The sequence below is a fragment of the Ursus arctos genome, unplaced genomic scaffold, assembly GCF_023065955.2.
Source record: "Ursus arctos isolate Adak ecotype North America unplaced genomic scaffold, UrsArc2.0 scaffold_7, whole genome shotgun sequence".
Lineage (NCBI taxonomy): Eukaryota > Metazoa > Chordata > Mammalia > Carnivora > Ursidae > Ursus > Ursus arctos.
In genome coordinates, this window is record NW_026623089.1 from 18,208,375 (window position 1) to 18,232,618 (window position 24,244).

The following is a 24,244-nucleotide window of genomic DNA, read 5'->3' on the forward strand; positions in this document are numbered from 1 at the left end:
CAAAGATGTTGGAAGTAGTCCTGACTTCTGAATATCTGAAAAGACAATAGTAATGGAAACCCAGCGGATTCCTTCCTTTGGTCAGTGACAGGATCTGTTATCCTCCTCCATCTGCTTTTGATTGCTTTTCACTATTTTCCAAATTGTCTTTGAATCACACAAACTAAAGGCCAACTAGATCAGTCCCTAGCACACAGATGTACACAACTGCTTAAGTCCGTACATGCGTGAAAGGTGGACTCTGCAAATATCTTCAACTCCTTCACTTCAAAGGACAGAAGTGGCGTGACAGTAACAAATAACACCTCCATGCAAATAATTAACATTTTACAAAACTTTCACATATGTCATCTCGAACCTTCCCTGTGGCTCCGTGCAGTGGAGAGGAATAAGCACGTTTCATCCATGAGAAAATGGAGACTCAGAGACAAAGGGATATGGTGAGGGCACCCAGCGAATAAATGGCACAGCCATGATCGGCACTCGGGTCTTTTAATTCCAAATCTCCTACTCTTCACACTAGGCCACTTCAACTCAAGTAAGGCTGGGAGACAGAGTTTGGAACCTAGAACTGCTGAGACTGGTTCAGTACACCACAATTCTTAGTCCTGAGGCATTTTTCTTGGCCCAAACATCCAGACTCTAAAATCAGAAAATATATCATCAGAATCTAATCTGAGTAGATGCATGCTACAGGGGTGGGTTTCGGGATATACCACAGGAAGTAAAGGGGAAGGTGACTGTGAGGCGCTCCCAGTTCCCACTCTTTCCAACTCACTTCCACCTTTTTTCTGTTTTATATGTTGGGGTGCAATTTTTAAATACAACCACTCTTGCAGCGTAAAGTGGGCCAAAAGTCAGGAGACATAAACCTATGCTGAGCACTAGCTTAGTCCCTATCTATGTCCGGTTAGCCTGGGACACTGCTCCCTTGCCTCTCTGTGACTCGGTTTCCTCATCTGGGAAAATGGATCGGCAGAGATCTTGTGAGAGCAAGTGAAGTAATACAGTCTTACTTAGGGAGTCAATGCAAAGCATTCTCACATGCATGCCCTTGTTGGGGTAGGGGGGTTGAGGGGGGTGCCGGGGTAGTGGCTGGCATGAGAGGAAACTGTCAAGAATTTTCTACAGGCCAGACTATGACAGAACCTGCAGGGAAATTCCCATAACTTTCCCAAGGATCAGCCTGCCCTGGGGAACAGCCTGAATGGTCCCGTAAAGAAACTGGACCCTTTCCCTGTTCCCCATTAGGAAAATTGGCATCATCAAAAGAAGTGGAATCTTTGGGGAAAGGAAGAGTGTTGGCTGTGCTAACATTCAGTTCTTTCCCAGCAGGGACGATGAAGAGGCCATCTTAAAATATACCTCATGGGAATACACCAGGAAGTGTTTCCTGAACTCATGACCTGGGAGCAAGCAGGACATCAAGAGCAGGCTTCAGTGCATTCCTAACTCATTGTAACTGCAGTCACGTACTATGACTAGCATCCTTTTTTTCTTTTTGTCAATATAATTTCAACCTGAAGAGGCAGTGTGGAAGAAGAAAAATACAATGAGGAGCCTGGGTTGAATCTCTGGGTGTAGACTCTGTGGTTTAATCCCTGTCACTTACAGACTGAATGACTTCAATTTTCTCATATGTATAAAATGGGCATATGTTGGGATTTCAACAGGTCAATAAATAAGGCTTTTCTTCTCCAAAAAAGAATCTGAATAAAATAAAGATAGACATGAGTCAAATTGAGGGTCAACATGAGTTTAATAACTGGCATGTTGGGACTTGGGGATGCAGCCTGGATTCCCAGCCAGTAATTCCCAAGATTTCTAATATTTCACCCTTTCCAAAAACTGAACCAAATTCAGGCAAAACCACCACACATTCATAAACATTTACTTTCTCCAACAGTAACTCTTGGCAATAAAGAGGGGATAATGGGCCTCAGACAGAAAATAAGGTCACCTCCAAAACAAGGAGAGGGTCAGGGACCCTATGGCCTTAAGTCACTTGTGGGCCAGGGGCTGGCCAGTGGGCCAGTGGGCCAGGGGCTGTGCAGCCCACCAACTGAAAAAAGGAAGCAGCTTCCTCCAGGGGTAAAAGAGAGGCTGCAAGGGTCTGTGATGGAAGCCTGGAAACAAGAGGACAGAGGAAAGTCCCCCAGCAGATACCATTCTCTCCCCCACCTGCCTTGCGGGGTTGGTGAAATAAATAAGATCAAGAAAACGGAGCATTGGTGATTCTTCTTTCCTCTTTCTTCTCTCTCCGCCGACCTGCTTTAGAAAATGAGAAAGGCCAAGTTCCGAAGCAGATTTCTGAGACACGTTCCCAAGGACCACACCATCTGCCTCAGTCTTTGATGTCAGGCTGGGACCCGCACACACCCTGGCTTCCCCAGGTTTGCTGGGCTTACCAACCTGGTCCCCAGCCCTGTTCGGTTGAGTGTTTGCTGGACGACAGAGTCCTAGCTGGGTGATACTTATCCAGCCACCCTCTTTCCAACAGAAGTTTTTTTTAAGCAGAGAAACAACAAATCTTCCTCCCTTTTTGCCAAGTTGCTGCTTTTTCTTGCCCCTTTTCTCTTCCCGGTCTCCTTTGTTGAGTGTTTTTTAATAAAGGTCAGCATCTCCCAGATGTGCTTCTTTCTCTTTTCTTCTTTTCTCCCTCTTGTCGTCTCCGGAGGATCCCCCCCACCCCCCACTCCATATCCTCAACCACACAAACTGCGTTTGAGCCAAATTCCAAATCTGTCTCCTGCCCTAACTCCTCGGCTCACATCTCCAGCGGCCACGCCTCCGCTTGGAGTCCTTCCAGCATCACTAAGGTAACTCACGCTCTTACCTTCCGTCCCTCAAACTGCTTCTCTTCCTCGTATTCTCCAGCTCTAGTTTTCCACTCATTTTCCCTAAATAAAGATCTTAATAGTATCCTTGGTGGCCAATTCTCTCTTAGTCCCTGCATTTAACAGAGACTCAGTTGTGTCAGTGTCTCTTACGTCTGCCTGCTTATCACTGGCCGTCACTGGCTGTCACTGGCCGTCACTGGCTTAGATTAGAGCTTGCTCTTGCACCTGCTGCCTTGCAATCACCTCATCAAAGATCTCCCAGCTCTAAGTGTCAACCTCTCCAGTATATTACCCACCCTCATCCACAGTTAAGGTTGTCTGCAAAAACTCTCTCTCTCTTTCTCTCTCTCTCTCTCTCTCTCTCACACACACACATGCACACACACACAGCTACATAACTTGCAAAATACTCTTGAGTCTCTTCATCTCATGCTCCAAGTCCAGGCTTCTCAGAATGACCCATAAGCCCTCTAGCATCCAGTCCCCCTCCCTTGTCTCCCATTTATCCACCCTCCAAGTCTTAGGACCCCATGGCACTGAATTGATGTCACCATTCCCAGAAAAGCCCACACCCTTTAATGCTTACGACCTTCTGTGCCTTCTGCTTTGAGTGTCCTTGCCCAGCACACACACCTCCTCTTTGGCTTGTAAACCTATTTTTCCTTTAAGGATGATCTCAGGTGTCCCTGCCCTGGGAAAGCTTTCCTTGACTCCCCGCTTGTTAGTTACATGCCTTCTGCATGCCCTCAGCGTTTAAGTGCTGTAGCGGCTATGCATAATCAAATTGTTGCTAATCCATTGGCATTTATGATTCTCCCGTTATTAATGGTAGCTTTTGAGAACGGAATCATTTTTTTTCATCTCTGTATTTCCAGCATCTAGATACTGACCCCCTCTTAGGTACAATCACTGTTCCACTTACTGCATGCGGAGATAAATGGAAGAATGAAGACTGATTTACTTTAGGGTGATAAAGTGTTCCCATTAACTGCAGGTCTGGGAATCAGGAAACACAGCCCCAGGCACTGGTGTTGTCTCTACTTAGCCTTGTGAACTTAGACAAGTCTGTCCTCCAGGCTGTGTTTTGGTTCTTCGGTCTGAACAATGGTCAAATAATAACTAAACAACTCTCCTAATGGGTAGTAATGGCAACACGAGAAATTATGTGCTTCGGTATATTTCCATGTCTAATGTGTAAGTTCAATATGATGAAATGTATCAATGTTACGTAAAATTGACTTTCTGGCTAAATAGGGGACTTAGATACTTTATAATAAGTGAGTAAAGAAACACTATCTATGCAGAAGACTATTCAAAGAATTAAACAACTCAACTTACAGTTTTATTAAACCATAAATATTATCAATTAGTAGTCAGTAGCATCCTGATTTTATATATAGGCTTGCTGAGATATTTTTTTTCCTTGACATAAATATTTGTTTTGAAATCATACCTCTCCCAGGCTGTGAGTTCAGACCAGCTTGTCTTCAACCTCTTCCCGACATCTTGAGAAATAAAGAAAATAAACAAAGAAAGAAAAATAGAGGCTCACACATCACTGTGGTACTGGAACTCACTCTATGTTAGAATCTCCCCAAAGAGAATAATTCCAAATACAGACAACTCTTTAGGTACAGAGAGAGAGTTCATCACAATATTTTTTTTTCCTACAGGGGAAAAAGAGAGAGAGAGAGAGAGAGAGAAACAACCAAAACATCCAACAAGAGGGCAGTGGTTAAATGAGTTACAGTGTATTTGTGCCATGGAAACAACACAGCCATTATATATTCTGTTACAAGGATTTGTAGCGACGTGAGTAAGCACTTGTGTTACAATTTTATGTGAAAATGCAAGGTAAAGAGCATGTGAACAATATGAGTATCTAGAAAATAAGCACGAGAAACTAGGACGTATACCTGTATCCCCTTGGCTATTTCTACGCCTCTCCCTCTCCCAGCCGTGAAAACGGTGGAGAACCATCTTGTTTTCAGAAGTGGGAACCTCCTCCAAGAACTTTTCCTCAGCGGACTTCCTCTGCCGGTTTGCCCTGTGGGGAAAGGATTTCAATAGTCTCATATTCCCAGCCTTACTTCATTTCTCTGAAGTTTTTTTTTTAATAACATATGTTTGATTACCAGAGTAATTTATGTTCACTCGAAAATCTCCCTAATTTAAAGTTCCTTAACCATGTCTGGTTTGAAGTGAAATTGGAAAATGATTGTTCTTTCAGCAACCAAAACTTTTGGCAGCTTGCCTTCAAACAGAGCTTGGAATTATGTAACTCTCAGTTTAGTAGAAAAAACTTTCCAAAAGGACCAACTTCTCTTCTAGAACCCATCATTTCTTTTTTTTTTTAATTTAAATTCAATTAGCCAACATATAGTACATCATTAGTTTCTGATGAAATGTTCCATGATTGTCAGTTGCATATAACACCCAGTGCTCATCACATCACGTGCCCTCCTTAATGCCCATCCCCCAATTACCCCATCCCCCATCCACCTCCCTTCAGCAACCCTGTTGGTTTCCTGAAGAGTCTCTCATCGTTTGTCTCCCTCTCTGATTTCTTCCCATTCAGTTTTTCCTTCCTTCCCCCTAAGATTCTCTATGCTATTCCTTATATCCCACATCTAAGTGAAACCATATGATAATTGTCTTTCTCTGATTGACTTATTTCACTTAGCATAATCTCCTCCAGTTCCATCCACGTTGATGTAAATGGTAGGTATTCATTCTTTCTGATGGCTGAGTAATATCCCATTGTATATACGAACCACGTCTTTATCCATTCATCTGTTACAGGGCATCCTTCCACAGTTTGGCCATTGTGAACATTGCTGCTATGAACATTGGGGTCCATGTGCCCCGTCTTTTCACTACATCTGTATCTTTGGGTAGAACCTGTCATTTCAAAACAGCTTTTAAGCAGATTATACACGGATTTTACCACCATGGTATTATTTCCGGCATATACACTTGGAAGTGTGATACAATTTATGGGTTGTTTTTAATGCTTTGTAGTAAGTAGTGAATTCTAGATAAACAAAAAGATTCTTCCTCTCCCCCCCAAAAAGGCTGTTAGTGAATAATTACCAACTAGAGGGAATCGAAAAAGAAGAAAGCCCAGTTAAGAAGAAGATGTGGGCTGGGGGCTGGCTGTCCATCTTCTCAGTGAGTCAGACAGTGGATGGACGCATACACCTGACATGTAAGGCTCATCTCATCTCTATATGTTCAGAGGCTTCTCCGAGGTCCTCACTGGTCTAAATAAATCTCCCTGTGGCCCTAGTGTAGACGGCTTTCACATGAAAATCACCAGGCACAACAATTACAAATACAGTTTCCAGGGCCACACCCCAAACCTACTGAATTGAGAGCCCCAAGATTCTGCATCTTAACAGAGCATCCTGGTGAGTCTCTTGTTCCCTTTATAGAAGAGGAATCTGAGGGCCAAAGTGGGAATTTGACTTGCTTAAGGTCACTGGGTGGGGCCTCCTGAACTCCAGGTCAGTCCTCCTCTAAGGGGAAATTAGGCCTTAGGACAGACCTGTGTAAAAACAGAGTGCCCAGGCCAGATACAAATATGCCCTAATCATTGGGCTACCATCACCCCAGTATTCCTTGCTTCACAGAGGTGCCTCTCTGAGGTTTTTAGAGAGAACTAAAAAAGAAAATTGCAAATTGAAGCAGGGCTTCTGCAAACATTTCTTAGAAAACTAGTCCTTATAAGGTAATCCGTGAAGAAGGAATTCCATTATTGGGGAAGTCGCTGTATCCTTTCTCCCTATGTTGAATCATCTCATGAAGTCACCTGTTATGTGAGCCTATAAAGGCACTGAGAAGTCCTGCAGAAAATAAACCCATTTAACTTTCCTCATTCTAGTAGCTCATTGACATATTTGACAGAAATGCCTGTGTGTGTATGATATTTTTAACACTTTTGAGAAACTAGTGTTCTAGAGAAACCATCTAATCATCCAGAAGTTTCCCTAGTCAAATCCGTGTCATAAGCATGAGCTGGTTAGTTTGGTAGGAAAGCACTAAGCTTAGAGTCTGGAGATCTCTCTGGCACTTTCTAGTTTTGAGACTTTGGGAATGTCTCTGGCTCCACTTTACAGTTGAGGAAACTGATACTAAGAGACACATGTCTTTCCTGTCCACTCTACTGGGTTGTTTGGAGGGCCACACAGAGCTGCCTACAGAATAAACAGAACTCTAAAAGTGAGTTCCATCATTTCTTCTTCTTCCTCTCTTCTTCCCCCTTCGCCCCTTCCTCCTCCTTCTTTCTCACATGCTCATCACTCAGGAGGTCATCTCCGTCCCAGGATCCTGTCTTTAACAGCAGGACCTTGACAAGATGACACCAGGAATTGGTTGTGATATAGATATCTCAGCTCAGGGTGACCAGCTGATCCTGGAATTGCTGTAATATTGACACTGTCTTGTCATTCACGACAAACTCTCAAAGCATTGATTATAGACGGCATTGACTCAGGAGTGGGAACTTTCTCACTGAATTACAGGCCAGTTATTCATATAATTGACTTTCTTCTCTAGAGAGACTGACATTGCTAATACTGTTCCGGTCAGATGGCGGAGGACAGAACAGTGTTCCTTGGTCTGTGTTCCAGTGGGTTGTTCTCTCACCAATATGCTTCCATCAGGAGCAGCCCCTCCCCTCCTCCTTAAGGGCGGGGCCCCACTGCAGAGGAAGGGGATGAGGGCTAGAAATGGGGGCATCAGGTGCTGCACACTGGCCTTAGGGAAATAGTCACTCATGTGTGTCACTGGCTCTGGTGAAGCGTGACCCGGCACCATGCTTCACTCATCCCCGTATCCCTCAATGTTTGGCACAGTTCCTGCTACCTGCTAGGTGCTCAGGAAACATTTCTGAATGAATGGATGAATAAATAAATGAACTCTGTCCTACCATGTCCAGCATATTTTGTCTGGTTTAATGGAGCGTCCATGAGCCATCCTTCCCACCTACGGTAGGCCACACCTTATCATGAGGTTGGAAAGTTAATACAAGAGACTCATTAATACACTCAGAAAACAGAAAGAAGAGGTCCAGAAATGAAGAGAGCCTTCGTTGGACTTTCAATGATCTCACTGTGCAGTGGGGAAATTTATCGGGCTGCGAGTATTCCAGGGTGAGGCCGTGGCAACACGGGAAGTCATTTGATTTCCCCGGTAGCTTTCAAGCTCCCAGCGGGGAGGAGTCAACTTCACTTTCAATATCGTCTTCATCATCCTCATTGTGTAAGCTCCATGAGGACAGGGGTTTCTGCTTTGTTCTCTGATGCATTCCAAGCATTCAAAACAGCCCCTGGCACTTACCAGGTGCTTCTTAATCCTCAGTGAATTGAATAATTATTATCAAGGCTAGAATTTTCTGCCTACTTCTTTCCGGAACTGTGCCAAATACATCACATTCGTTATTTTAACAAAAGGAGGAACTGGGAACCTGGGTCAGAAATAGGTACAGAAATGTCCTGAGTTGATGGAGACAAACTTTTTTTTTTTTTTTTAAGATTTTATTTATTTATTTGACAGAGATAGAGACAGCCAGCGAGAGAGGGAACACAAGCAGGGGGAGTGGGAAAGGAAGAAGCAGGCTCATAGCAGAGGAGCCTGATGTGGGGCTCGATCCCATAACGCTGGGATCACGCCCTGAGCCGAAGGCAGACGCTTAGCGACTGCGCCACCCAGGCGCCCCTGGAGACAAACTTCTTACTTAGGTTATCTGACTCCAGAGAACACACTCTTACCCACATCCTTCTCCATTATGAATATGCAGACACCTCGACTGTTTTTCTAAGTCCCTCGCAGTTCCTTGTAGGATCAGTGGTAGATGTCAAGGAAATGAGAGTACAAGACTCCAAACCAAAGTAATGGCCCTGGACTGTTGACTGTCCCTGTACCTGCATGTCAACTGTCCAACACCAAACCAGGGTTTATTAATATAGGAACAGAGACAGGACTGACCAGAGAAGCATGCCAATGTTAAACTCTGCCCAGCCAGGCAGCTAACAAGATTTTTATTGACAGGAAAATAAAGACTTCAGAGAAAAATATGATTTGTTCTGCCCTGTCTTTAAGTGAACAATGAGTTGGGCCAGGGACGTAATGGATCATTTCCCCTTTCAAAGACATACTCTGTAGTTTCTCTCCAGTGATCCTGATGAGACCAAGCAAAGAGCAGGACCACTGGTTCAACTACCACCGGGACAGGGGGACAAGAAGCATGATGACTTAATAATTCCCAGGCCTGGAGAACGCCTGTGCCACCAGGAGGGACATCCCTGTATGTGCTAAGAAGTGTGCTGAGCACTTTCCACTTGAAATGCAAAGAGGAATATACATGGGCGGGGCGGGGGGAGTGTAATATCTGGTTGCCGAGCAATTATAAAAGCCTCCTGTTCTTAATGATTATATCTAATTTATTTCAACAAATATCTGCTAGTCACCTACTCTGCACCCGTGCCTGCATTAGAGATTTGTTTCTTTTATGCCTGAGTTACCGAATAATAGTAAAAACACCTAATAGTATGTGACACTTTGCAATTTACAATATGCTGCTAACTTCTGCTTATTTTGGTTTGGCCCCCAAGCAATGCTGTGGGATAAGCATGGCAGAATTCATCATGCCTCTTTTATAGTGGAGGATACCAGGGTTCAGAGAGCAGCCGGTAAGAGCTAACATTTATTGGGTCCTCAACCTGTGCCAGGCACCGGGCAAACAAGTCCACACACATTCTTTTTACAAAAACCCTATAAGGTAGATACTTTATTATCTCCATTGTACAGATGAGAAAGCTGAGGCTTTGAGAGATTATGTTCAGTTTCCCAAAGTTGCACATACAGTAGGCAACAGACTTAGTATTTAAACAAAGGAAGTCCCGTACCCTCGCTCTGAAATTCAAGGCTATTCTGTCTTCAGAGGTTAAATAATTAGCCTAACATCATGCGAATTGCCAGAGGGACAGCTCCGCTCATACCAGAGCTCTTTCCTTTATCCCTGCTGCTGGAGGAAGTTATTTGTTCATATTGGAAAGGGTCCCTGCTTCAAAGGCATTTGTCATCTGGTAAGGAAAACAAGACAAATATAAAACAGAGCTAATATCAAGGCAAAGCCAAAGTCTGGCCCTTAATCAATTAATAAGGTCTCCAGGCATAAAATATTGTTTGTGTTCAGAATAGAAAGAAAATCAATCAGTACTGCAGTCTACTATGAGCAGCCCTTTATTGAGAATTTACTTGCCTGGGTGGAGGCATCTGCCGCTCTTGGAATACCCAGAGGCTGCCGCACCTCCTTGCCCCTTTGCGTTTAGGCAGAGCCACGTGATTCGTTTTGGACAAGAGGTTGTGAGTAGAGGGGACGTGTATCTCTTCTGGACTAAGATGTAAGAGGACATGAACTTTCGACATGCTCTTTTTTCCCAGAAACAGTCGAGGTTATGAAGTCTTCGTCAGCCCGTGTTCCTGAGTTTCTTTGAGGAGAAAAGCCTCTGCTGAACTGCACTGGATATGTATTATGAAGGAGAAATCACTCTATTATGTGTCAGCCACTGCAACGTGAGGTCCATTTGTTACTGCAGCACAACTTAGCCTATCCTAACTAACGCAGGGGCCTGATAGCATTTAAAAGGAGAACATACCAAAGAAAGTTGGGGATTTTAATTATGCCTCAGAAATTCTGCATGGGGTAGGTGAACACAGGAAGCTGGAGGGCCAGAAAAGAGAATAGCCCCCCACCCCCAGCAGTGGGTACATGTTGGGAGCCAGGGTTGGCTACAGTTGGATTGGGGAAGTAGGAAGAGGCCAGAAGGAGCTCTCAGTGCCACACCCTGAGGTTAGAATGAGAGCACGATGAGGCTTAAGGGCCTTCAAGATCACCCTATGGTTGAAATGATTTCTTTTTCCCATTGCTTCTCATCTAATTATAGACTGCGACAACAGGGCTGAGCAAGAAGTACAAGGATCCCATAGGCAAGACCAAGGTCTAGTTTGCTCGATGAAGGAAGACCTCCAAGAAGAAATAGCAGGCTGAAAGCCAAGGACTAAGAGAAAAGGAAAACTAGGGGCACCTTCCGGGCAGAGAAAAATGCAGTCTGCAAATGCCAGGAGGAGAGACCAGGACATTTGCGGTTCAGAGAGACAGAGAGTCAGGGAAGATGAGCCTGAAGAGGTGACTGGGTTCCAGTCCTTTGCCATGACCTACCGGGCTGCACAATCAGCTCCTCTGGAGAGCAGCAGGGAACCCCTGGACAGCTTGCAGCAGTGAGTGAAAGAACGAGCTGTAGATTTGACATCCAACTGGCTGCCATGTGGATATGAGTGAAGCCAGACAGCATGGGGGCAGGTAGGAGCTACTACACTTATCTAGGGAGGGGGTAACAAGGGTTTGATTAGGGGATTGGAGGGAAAGGTGGAAAGAAGGAGATGGATTTGAATGATGTACATGAAATCACAAGGTCAACAGGGAATGGTGAGTGAGGGAAAGAAGGGGCCAAGGCTGTCTTCTAATTCTGAATTGCACAATTGTGTGGTTGGTGTTGGTGTCAGCTGAAATAGTGGAGAAGAGAGAAGATGCCAGGTTTGGGGAAAGGGAACATAATTAGTTAGGTTTTGAGCAAGTTGGAAAAACCCAGATGGGGCTGCAGATGCTGGGCCTTCTGGTTCATTAATAAAGAGACTTGAGGACTTCTCAGTTCCCATTTCCCAGGTGGTAGTACGTCCTGTTCTTGATGCCTTCCTGGAAGGCCTGGGGACTAAGGATGGATGGGTCCCTTCCTAGTCCCCTGATTGGAAGAGCTGGGACAATGCTGTCATACTCTCACTTGGCTGATCACATTTTCAATGAGCTGACTCAAAGGTCAGAGCTACAGCATTTGACACTTGAATCTTCTGTTTTACACACTTTATGCTTTATTAAGCCCCAGTTTGGCAGTTGACTTAAGATCCATAATAGGAACTTTTTACAGGAATAGACACACAGAGATCATACGAAACTGGGAGTTAGGGCACAGCTAATCATTTGGGGGTTTCCACTGTTTACAGGAGAATCCCATCAACATCCCAGAAGACTTCAAGGTTCCAGGGAAGGAATAGTTGCTTCTGGCTGGGAAGATTAAGGAGGAATCTGCCATGAAATTTGCATTTGAGTTCCATTTTGGAGGATGAGTACCATTTGAACAGATGGAGATGGAAAGAAAGAAGAGTTTCAGCAAAGGCATCAGGGTGGGAGGTAGAAGACATGTTTCCTCCCCTAGGCATCCTCTAGAACCCTGCACTTTGGTGCCCTGTCCTGAGCACAGGGCCCTTCTGTTCCTTACTTGGCAAGAGTGATTGTTACCTGGAAAGGGGGCTTCCTACCGATCTGGGGGTGACTCCACTGACTGAAGAGAAGGGGCTGAAGACCGGGAGGAAAGGCAGCACAGAAAAGATACTTCATCACCCACCCACTTACCTCTCGTCTACTTCCTCACGTGTCCCATGCCCTAGAACAGCCTGTTCATTATCTCCTCCACACACCCCTTTATGCCGTTCCCTGTGCTGTTCCCTGTGCCGGAAACGCCCTCCCTCCTCCCCCATCTTCTGTCCAAATCTCCCATATCGTCTGCGAGCAACTCGAAGGCTAGACCAGTGTCCTCCCCTCCTTCTCCAGCCAGAGGTGACACTTTTCATCACAGCAGCTTCCCTGGGCCTCTCACTTGGTACTTCTTACTTTCTGAGCTTCTATTCAGTTTCTTTGGGGGTCATGCTGGGATGCTTCTTGAGGCAGGGACTGTATCTGATTCCTCCTCGGAGACCCAGAAGCGCCTAGCACATGCGTGAGAGCTCCACGCAGGTTAGACGGGGGACCGAGCCTGAATCTAGAACTCCCTGGGCCACTGCCCAGTTCTGACTCTTAGTTGCAAAATACACAGGAGCAATGCAAAGTCAGCTATACCCACGGAACGCTTTTATTCCGTCGCCTGAAACCATGAGAGTGACACTCTGAGCACCTCAGGGCTTTATAGCTAAATTTGCTTTTGCTGTGTCTGAATTTCACAGCTCTATCTTGTGGGACAAATTGCTCCCTGCCAGTATATTGGTAGTTTCTGGAGGGCCCAATATGCTCCACCTGGTGGTGGAGGAAAGATGACCTTGGCAAAAAAAAAAAAAAAAAAAAAAAAGCGTTCCTCTGCCCAGCAGGCCGCCCAACCTCAAGTCCAACAGCCCCTGGGTGCGTGTGCGCGCACGTGCGACAGTGCGCATGCGCAGCCGTGTGGGCGTGGACGCGGGTACTTGTCATGGCCTTACCAGCTCAATCCTCTGCTTTGGAAAATTTCTGTTTGGGGCTCATTCACAAGCGGAGAAGATGAGAGACACAGAAAGAGGGAGAGAGACCCATTCCCCTGGGGTAATCGTGTTACTGAAAACCACCGGCAGCCATCGTGTTTAGCTTTCTCATTTATCCAAACCCCAAACAGCCCTTTGCAGCAAATCACATTTCAGCAGGGCAGATTATTCTGTCTCTAGCATAAACTTGTCGCTGCATCTCTCTCAGGAGCAGCCTCTCTAGGTAAATATAAATCTATTCTAATGGCAACATTTGCAGAAGTAATGTTATTTGCCCTGATTTAGAGAAAACACAACATAGGCTCTGGCAAAGCTGATCTTTTTCCTTAGAAATTAATCAAAGGCACATAATTCAGAGGCAACACAGAGTGGAGCGCTGGTGTGGGGGGGGGGGGGCAGCAGGGGTGGGGTCCATGATAAATTATTCTGCCTTCTAACCCTTCCTCTGGGGAAGAGGAGTGGGCTCCCTTTCCTATCGTGCAAGTGGCTTCCGGAGACCAGTTCACAAGATTCATTCGGAGTTGAGAGAGATCAAATGGCTGTTTTTCAATGCACAACCAAGAATCTGTAAATTCTGCCCCAAGGGAATATAAAAAACTCAATCCAATGGTGACCTTGTCTGCCTTGTCAGTCTCTGAGAGAGCTGAAGCAGACAATTACCTGGGGGGTAAGGGAGTGGGGGCAGGGGAGACAGGGTTTTTAATGACCACAGCTCTGGGAGAAGCAGGGGAGATGTGGGGGAAGATACTGCCTTTCTGAGCCCATTTCACTTCTAGCCCCTGAGGACAGGGAGACAGAATCTGCAATCAACGATTTGTTTAAAAAACATTACAGTACAGCCCTGTTGTAAAGCGCCACTCACTGCAACCAGGACAGTAGGCATCATGGCTCTAGAGCCAGACTTGCTATACTCAAATCCCACTTCTACCTTTTCCAAACTAGGTGATCTTGGCTAGTTAGTCTTCCTATGCCCCGGTTTCTCATTTATAAACTGATTTGATAGGAGTCATGAGGATTAAATGAGTTAATACATGCCAAGGACCTAGAACGGCATCAGATGCAGTCAGGCCGCGTGAGAACTATCATACTATTACCGTTACTCGTAGTATTGATGACACGCTCTTGCTGGCCCATGTTCCTGCGAAGACCACATCGCAGGAGAGAATCAAATGAGTAGATTTACATACCTCATAGGTGAGAAGAAAAGCTCAAAGGGCTCAGGATGGGAAGGTAGGAAGAGTTAATCTAGCCATCCCTTCACAGTCCAGGATCTCTCTGGACCCAGGCCAAAGACTTGCTGACACATTCTGCTTTTCTTGGGTTGGTTGTTTAAAATCAGCTTTCATTGTCAGGGGCCATTTTCTGTCTTCAGAGCAGAAGTGGGTTGGAAAGAGCCTATGATGGAGACTCAAGTCCAAATTTAATGTCAGTCTGCCATGTGATTGGTTCAAGTCCCTTCCCCTAGTGGCTTCAGTTTCTCCATCTGTACAATGAGGAGGTGGCACCAATGGCCTCTAAAGAATCACCCAGAGTCACCAACAGTCCATTTACCACCCTGGTTCCCTAGGTAGGCTCAACTTTCAGCAGTAGGCAATACCTCGGGGGTCACCACTGGCTCAGGACTCTGGCTCGAGAGGTGAGCAGAATCATGATTTTTTGGTTGTTGGTATATCAGTAGCTTGTTTCTGCCTCAGCAGGGACAGGGGAATCATATGGGCCTGAGTCTCCTGACCGATCCTTACTGTGGTGTGCTCTTATAGTGAGACCAATAACAAAGACCAAAGTGGAGGAATTGGCCTCTGCGGATCAGTCACTTCCCTCCAAAGGGCTGGTGATTCTCAGACTTCTTCACTGTGTGACTCTCTGAGGACTCCAGGAGTGCCTGGGCTCTGCTAATCCCACCTTCCAGAGGACACTGCTCCTTGGGCGGGCCTTGCCACCCCCAACAGCCTCTGGCAACTTGGTGCTTTGTCTCCTTCTTGTTCTGTGGCCCTTGTTCATCCCAGGGCTGGTGACCACCCTTGGAGAGCAGAGGCTGGCCCAGCTTCCCCTGCATTTCTGTTCCTTAAAACCATGTTTCTCCTCCATAGCTGTTTCAGAGCAGGATCTGAGAAACTCCATGTTTCAAATGCAGCAGGAGCACTACCATCTAGGTAAGTGAAGAGGATTAAGTCTGTTCTCATCTCTCGGAGCATGCATCATTCAGTAAACCCTCTAACAAGGATGGAGCACTGACCACGTACTAATAACAGCAGAGGAACCTTTGAATGTGAACTGGTACTCGATACTGTAGAACATTTTATACTTTTTATCTCTTTAAAATTTACGATAACCTTATGAAAGAGCTACTAGTAGGATATGCATTTTTCAACCGGAGACACTGAGGCTCAAAAAGCTTTAAGAACATCACCAGGACTTGACCCAGAGACATCACAGCAGGAAATACAAAACAGCAGAAGGCTCTGCCTCTGTCTTGTAGAGTGTACATCCTGTTGGAGAAACAGAATGTGGGCTGTGCCTGGCTTTGTCCTGTGCTGCCATTTGATAGATAAGATAATATATTATGCCTTTGATAGGTAAGATAATATACTAGGCCTTTGAGATAAGATAATACACTATGCCTTTGATAGGTAAGATACTATACTATGCCTTTGATAGTTAAGATAATATACTATGCAGATTATGAGATATGAGAGTCCACTCACTGGGGCCTAGAGAAGTGGGGAAAGCTGAATGGGTTTTCAGGCAAGCTTTGCAGAATAGAGAGGGATGCTCTAAGCAAAAGGAAACCAGATTAGGTGAGAAAAATCGTACTAGCAAAGGCCACCCAATGGTACCATTCAAGATCCCATTTCCTTCCTGTTATCTTTGCTAAGGATACTGATTTGACTCATGGAAAAGGAGTTTGGAAGCAAATGCTGGGGTGTTCCCTCTCGTCTGCAGCTACCGCTGGCCTGGAGAACCAGGGCTGTCTGCACAGAAACAGGTACCAGGAAAGAGCATTAAGGAAAGGTGTTCATGACGTGTGATAGGGCTCAAACTAAAGTCGAGCTGGATATTCCTAAGAGGCAGCTGCTTAAACGTTTTTAGCAAATGTCACTAGCGGTAGAAAATACAAACGTGCACTCCCAGTATGTCTACCTGTTTGGATTTTAAAATTCATGCCACGCTTGTGTCATTCCAAACTATACCCATGTTTGTGTCAATTCATGTATTTAATAATTCCAGAGATATTTGTTGAGTCCCTATTCTGTGCTGGGAACTGTTCTGGACACCTGGGGAAAAGCAGTGAACATACATGACAGTCCTCATCCACATGAAGTTGCATTCCAGAGCTTCTTCTCACGTTCTGGCAGAAAATGGTAGCTCCTTGGAGCTGGAGCACATCCACCCTGAGCTTCCTGTACCTCAACACCTCGCCTGCGGGTGTGCATGCCCACCGTTCTCAGGAGAGCCCCTGGCAAGCCCTGGGAACAGACAGGACTTCCCTACTTTACTTTAAGGATTGTTCCGGAAAATCTGGGGGTGGATCTTCCAAAGCCACACATCAGTAACAGAATCTCTCTTCCTCACCTATTACCAACACTCTTAGAAAGAACAAGAACCCTGATCCTGTGATCTCTCATTGTTGCTGTGTTGTGCCTGTCAGTCAGTGACGGTTGCCACTAATAGACAATCCAACCCCAAACAGCTTGAACAATAAGTACCACATTCATGATCTCACCTAGGAAGGGATGTGTGATAGGGTGGCTCCAAGGTGAACAATTTAGTGTTGCAACAAACATCATGAACCCAGATTCTTTGCCGTTTCTTCTCTGCTACACCCAAACGTGCTGGCTCGCCCTCCAGGTCCAGTTCCTTCACAGCCCCAGGAAGACTACTACATTTTCAACTTTTACATGCAAGTGTCTAGAGCAGAGAGTACAGCTAGTTTTCTCGATGTGCTTTTGTTTGGTTGATTGTTTTTAGAGCAAGGAACCTACCCAAAAGTCCCATCACATCTCAGCCACAACAGTCCCCGGCAAAGCAAACAGGACTGCCATGACTGGCTGGGATACTTCTCTATGCCGGAAGATGAATCTTGTATTAAATGGGGGTCTGTAAATGATGGGAAAGGAGAAATGCCTGCCTGGTGGGCAGTGAAGAGTATCGGACACCTTGGCTTCCTCTCATATGTTGAATTTCAAGATGGCACTACTGATACTATGTAGACTGAAAGCTCCCATGTACTGATTGCCGCCTACCTGACAAACCCTGTCCTTGGCACAGTAACAGCCATTCATTCCTCTTGGCCCCAACCCTGTGTTCTCTTCAAAATCCCTCTCATAATCTAAAATTACTCGTCTGCTTGCTTATTTATTATGTTGCCTCCCTGGTCAGAATACAAGCTCTAGGAGAGCAGCACTCATGTTTGGCTTGGTCATTGTCCCAACATCTAGTCTAGCACATGGCACGTAATTTGTACTCCCTGAATATTTTTAAGAAATAAATAAATGAACTCCTTTACAAGGTGTGAGATTCTCCCCATGCTTCTATAGGCATTCTTCCTATCTTGCATTTGGGGAAACTGGCTGACAGAGGTTAGGTAACCTTGTCAAGGTCACTTGAGGAGCATATGACACAATCCAACTTTAAACCTAGTCTGTCAAATTCCTCATCCTTGCTCTGTCCCTAGTGCTTTATACCCTCTCTCTATGAGAAGATGGCCTTTGATTTAATGGTTTCTCTTCTTGGGTGACTGCACACACTTAATTTCAAATTGGAGCCATTCATTCAGTCCCCTCTGCTCCCGCTCTTTTCCTGGGTCAGAACCCTCTCTACATCTCTGTGCAGAGCCTCCCCCCACATATACGCATCCATGTCCAGAGTTCACTTAAGACACCCGCTTTTCTGAAGTCATCGCTCTATTCTCTACCTCCATTGTTTCACCCTCTGCCTCTAGCTTAATTATTCCCACACTCAGACCTCATCTCCCCAGGGAGAATGAAAAGCCTCAAGGGTCAGAAATACCCCATCACTTTGGGAAGCAACATAGAATAATGGTTAAAACCTCAGGTTCCAGGAAGATGACCTGTATGCAAATCCCAGCTCCTCCTCTTCCGGATGGTGTAATCTCAGGTGAGTTTCTTTACTTCTATGGGCCTCAGTTTCCTCAACTGTAGAATGGGAATAATAATGGTATGTAGGGTTGTTGTGAAGGCCGACCTAGTATGTGTAAAACTTAATGCAAAGCACCTAGTAAGAGCCATGGAGATGTCAACTATCACTTTTCACTTATCTTCTTTTCATTCTCCAACTGCGCCAGGCACCTAAAAAATATTTTAAAATTCCTACTAACTTGAATCCATTAATTCTCTGACTATTTTCTCAGTACGCAGTATTTCTTGCCTACCATACTACAAATTCCAAGGACGGACATTGCTAGTGTTTTCTCTTTCCTCCTTTTCAGGGTCGACCATAGTAGGTGGAACTGGACAGGTACTTACTAAATCCTTATGGAAATGAACAGACCCAAACGGCCTGGGGCTTTGGGGAAAATTCTCATTGGATTTTCTTTTCTACCTTTCCTCTCTCCTTTAATTGTACATCTCTTCTTTCTTCCTGAAATCAGATTAAGCCCCACTGAGCCTAAACCAATAGTGTTTCAAGTCATTTTCCTAATGGATATGAATTGACTGTAATCCTTTTGTCTTGTGGCTACTGGCAGTTGGTCAGGCAGGTGACTGAGATGAAGATTTTAATCACTCCCAAAATATAGTATTAGCTTACAAAATGTCAGCCCTCCACTGCACTGGAGAGTCATTTATGACATTGTGGCTGAAGGAAAGGGCCCCAAGAAACCTTAATTGGCCTTCGGCTGATTTTAGGAACCAGACCTTCCTTGTAATTTGCTGCAAAACTCATACAATTCTCTGAAATAAGAAGATCAGTCATGGGACACTGCAGAGAGAACATTATAGAAAATAGCTCAAGGACAGATCCGTGCACCACAGATTGATTACGCAGCTAGGACGAGACCCAACCTCTAATTCACTTGTCTTTGGGAAGACTCATTTCTTTCTTTTTATTTTTTTTAGATTTACTTATTTATTTTTAGAGAGAGAGAGAGCACAAGTGGGGGGAAGGGCAGAGGGAAAGGAAGAGAGAGAATCTTAAGCAGACTCCCCACTGAACGCAGAGCCGGATGCAGGGACCCATCTAAGAAGCCTGAGATCACAACCTGAGCCAAAACCAAGAGTCGGACACTCAACCAACTGAGCCACCCAGGCACCCCTGGGAGGACTCATTTTTTATCAGGATGTGACTTTTAAAGGCAATGGGAAGAGGTGGTCCCAACAAGATCTCTCTCTGATCCACATTCAAGTGAAACCAAACAGAAATATTGTAACGGTGGAAAACAGGAAAGCTGATTTACTTTGGGCAGGAAACTATTTTTGCAAAACGATGAGTCTGGAATGGAATTAAAAACGTGAAAGTATTTCACTTGAGGCCATTCCAAGTGGCACCTGCACTCACAAGCATACAGTAGATCTCATTAACATAGAACAGGGATGGCAAATGAGTGTTTTGTGTAACATTTCTGATCAATTATAGTGGCTGCTGAGAACACAATATCCAAAAGGATTCTCCTGTTGCATTTCAGCTCAATAAGAGAATGCTGGAACCATTCGGCAATGTCTGCTGTGGCAGAGGAAGTGAAACCCTTGTACTAAGGACTTGCCATCCTTGACTTGGAATAGTGGGGGCAGGAGGGATTTCTGATGCAAGTACAGAAATACCTATAAAGCTCTGTTGCATTGTTTTCAATTACTGTTTTTCATGCAAACAGTAGCATAAATCATAAATACAAATATCCAAAGTTAGAGCACTTATTTCGACGTTTCTAATCAGTGGGCTCTCCCAGTTCCTGTTTCCTTTCCATGAGAACCATTTTGACAGATTTGCCAGTGAAAGAAACAGGTCTATGCTGAGGAACTGTTTTATGGTAATAAAGGAGAAAAACGTAAATGCCAGTGTGGCTCATGGCAAACAACTCCCTGAGTAAGCCTGCCTTGAAGCAACCTTCATACACCCACCCCCACTTCCATAGTGGGTTCAGGAAGGCCCTTACAAGAGAGGTCTTGCTCATTCTCACCAATTACTGGAAGAATCAGCTGGTGAGTAACTTACCTGTTCCCTGGAACTTGACTTGAGCTCAGAACAGTCAAAGGAAACAGGAGGGGATATGCAGGAGGGAAGATCATGACACCAAAGGCAACTCAAACTACCTGCTGACACTGTCCCCAGCGTAGGCTCTGACAGCCATTTCCCACATCCAGCCCTCCAGTACTGCTCTCGGTGACAGCTAGAGAGAAGGCTGGGGGCAATTTCCCCTTTCTTAGAGGAGTCAACACAGCAAGAAACAACTTCTTTGCACATTATGTGGGGATCCGCCATCTAATGGAAAAGGCATCGTGGATTCAGGACAAGGGGAGGGTGTCCCTATGCATCTGAGACTGGAGTGCCAGAGACCAGCAGGACCTCAGGAATAGAGGGAGTGCAAATATTTCTAAAGACACTGGGTGTTATACACAACTAATGAATCATCGAACTTTACATCAAAAACCAGGGATGTACTGTATGGTGACTAACATAATAAAAAAATTATTATAAAAAAATAAATAAAGCATAGTCTTGGGGGAAGAAAAAAAAAGTATTTCTAAAGACTTTTCACTCTTTTCAAAGTTCAGCCCTCTTAAGTGTCAATGGAAGTTTTAGATGGAAGCAGTTGAAGAGGGTTTTTCTGCGAAACAGCTGCTGTCAATTCCACATTCTGGCTGATCCGCTCCCCTTTCTAGCTGAGGAAAAGCAAGAAGACCTCTTCAGCAATACCAAGAAAGATACTCGGAAAAAGGCAACAGAGCTGGACTAGATATTGGCTCAGAAAACTCACTGTCCTCCTTTCCCTCCCCACTCTGACATCAATAACGCAGAATCAGCCCTGGTTTCTAACAGACTTCTTGATGAAAATCTGAACAATGTTTTCTGTTTTACCTTATGAAGTGGAAAATCCCCAAAGGGGTAAAAAAGGACTACAGTCTAGTTGGAAATTAAGTTAAACTCAATTAATTTGCATAAATGCATTGGGTTGCTTTGGTATTGTAATTAATTCTGGGTTTCTAAAGTGGAGTTTGTCCCTGCAGACTATGTCCCCAGGAGCGCCATGTGCAATTGCTCTAACCTGGCTGGCAGCCTGGCTTCCAGGACACCAGCAAATGGACTGTAAGCTCTCTGAGGACAAGGCTGATATTGTTCTGTTGGATAAATATGTGTTCACTCGATAAATATTTATAGAGCATCCACGGTGGGGGTGCCTCAGCACATCCATGGGACCTAGAAGCGAATAAAACAGATGGCTGCCTACCTTCATGGATCTTACATTCTAACTGGGGAGAGACAGATTATAAACAGGTAACCCAATCAATAAATGAGATCCTTTCAGGTGTGACAAATGCTATATTGTACTATACAGAAATAAAACAAGGAATGAAAATAAAAAGCAATGTGAGGGGAAGACATCCAAGACATGAGAAGTAAATAACCGGAAGTGAGCCATCACTCCTAGCAGGGGCGAAGGTGTGCAAAGAGGCCATAAGTGGGCAATCATGGCATGTTCCAAGGATAGAAGCAGACCAGCATAACTGAAACCTGGTAAATGAGAGGGAAAAAGACATAAGGGGAGGCTGGTGGAACAGAGAGGGACTAGGTCATGGTATAGAGTCAGGATTCTATTCTAAGTCCAATGAGAAGCCATTGGAAGGTTTTTAAGTGAGAGAATGAGATGACCTGATAAAAGTTCACTCTGGCTTTTATTTGCAAAATGGATTATACACGGTAAGAATGGATGCATCTGAGATGTATACACTCATTCTAAATCTGGGGTGGGGGTTAGGTGAGGAACAGTTGAGCAAGAATAAAGAGGTTGTATTAATTGAATATAAGATAAGCTGCTATATAAAAAAGATCCCGCAATACAGTAGTTCAAAAAAGATACAAGTTTATCTCTCTCTTGTGTAAGTCCGCAGTTGAACAGTCTAGGGTTTACAAGATAGCTCCTGCCCGGCAAAGTTATCAAGGACACAAGCCACTAAAGTGACTCAGCCATGCCCAACCTATGGCTTCTATCTCTGGATCCCAGGCAAATGCTTTAGTTTTGCCATCCCACAGACATGAGAAAGGGGCAAAGGGAGAACTCCAGGAAGTGGTGTGCTGATCAATAACTGGCTCTCTTGGGGGTGGAGGGTGGAGGGAGGTGGAGGGGAGGGGACTGGCTTTATAGCATTTGCTGATTTCCACATTGTAAATACTTCCACCACAGTTGATTTCAAGTTACCAACTTGACCTCACTGAATTCAGTTAGAAAGAGATGCATACAATGGAGTCTCGTAGGTCCTGATAGGTTGACTCTGGCAATACCACTGGCTCCAGGACAAAGCTTCTGCTGTGAGCTAATCCCATCTGGGATCATGACAAGTTACAGCGCACCCAAAAACACTAGGCTATAGGGTTTGGGAGAAGCCACACATTGATTAGTGCAAAAGCATCCAAAATTTTACTAAAATTCGTAGAAAAGTAAATTTGTGAACGATAGATATAAGTATGGGGGATTCTTATAGCAATAAAACTATTCTGAATGATACTGTAATGGTGGATACATGCCATGATACACTTGTAAAATTCCACAGAATGTCCAACAGGAAGAGTGAATTCTAATGTAAATTATGGACTTTAGTTAATAATATCAATATTGGCTTATTAGTTGTAACAAACGTACCACACTAATGCATATGTCAATAAGAGGGGAAGTTGAGGGAAGAGGTATCAGGGACTATGTTGGAACTCTGTACTTTCCACTTTTTTTTTTTTTTTGGAAACCCAAAGTGCTTTAAAAATAGTCTATTAATCTTTAAAAAAGTTATCGAGAAAAAAATCAACATGTGTATGTGTGTAAATGTGAATGTGTATACATGGGTGTGTGTGTGCGCGCATGAGCGTGAGCGTGTGGTGTGCGTGATAGGAGGGACCTCACAGACCTGATGGCAGGAGACCTGATTGACTCCCCCACCCCTGTACCCCAAGCCTGGCAGAGCAAGACCAAAGGTAGTCCTGTGGAGGAAATGCCCATCTTTCTTCAGTCAGCATGCTACCCTCCTCTACAAGGTCACCAACTTGGAGCTAATTGTGGACCTGCCGAAAACTGCACTTTCACTGACTGGAGACATTTCCAAAGAGAATTGTTAATCAGTGGACGTCTCTGCCTTTCATCCCTTCCCATACAAATCTCCTCTCTGAAATCTTATTGGAAATAACCACGTGTATTCTATTTTGGGGCTGGGGAAAGACACAAAGATGGAGCATGAGAGGAGTCGCTGTCCGCCTCTCCCTGTCCCTATCCCAACAACAAATAACTAAAAGATCATCTTTCATGTCCCCAAATATCCCATGTCCTTGTTATTATATTATGGTAGGCTGAATGATGGCCCCCTAAAGATGACTACACCCTAACTCGCAGAACCTGGAAATATGTTCCTGATAGGGCAAAAGGGACTTTGCAGACATGACCAAGTTAAGGATCCTGAGATGAGAGATTATCCTGGATTATCCAGTTCGACTCAATGTAGTCACAAGGGGCCTTAAAAACAGAAAGCGATGCACGGGAAGCAGAGGGACACGGAGAGAGATTAGAAGGTATGATGCTGGGGGCTTTGAAGACGGAGGATGGGCCATGTGCCAAGGAAGGCAGACAGCCTCTAAAACCTGGGGAAGGCAAGTGAACTGATTCTTTCCTAAAGCGTGCAGAAGGAATGCAGCCCCCCGACCCATTTTAGGACTCCTGACCTCCCAAACTGTAAGAGAATTAAAAAACACTAAGTTTGAGGTACTTTGTGGCCGCAATGTGACACCACAGGAAACTAATATATGTACCTTCTACCTGGGATTCTGCTCTCTCCGTACCATCAAACCACCCAGGTGTCTCTTCTGCCTATCCTGTTCTTTCGCCTCTTATCCTGAATCCG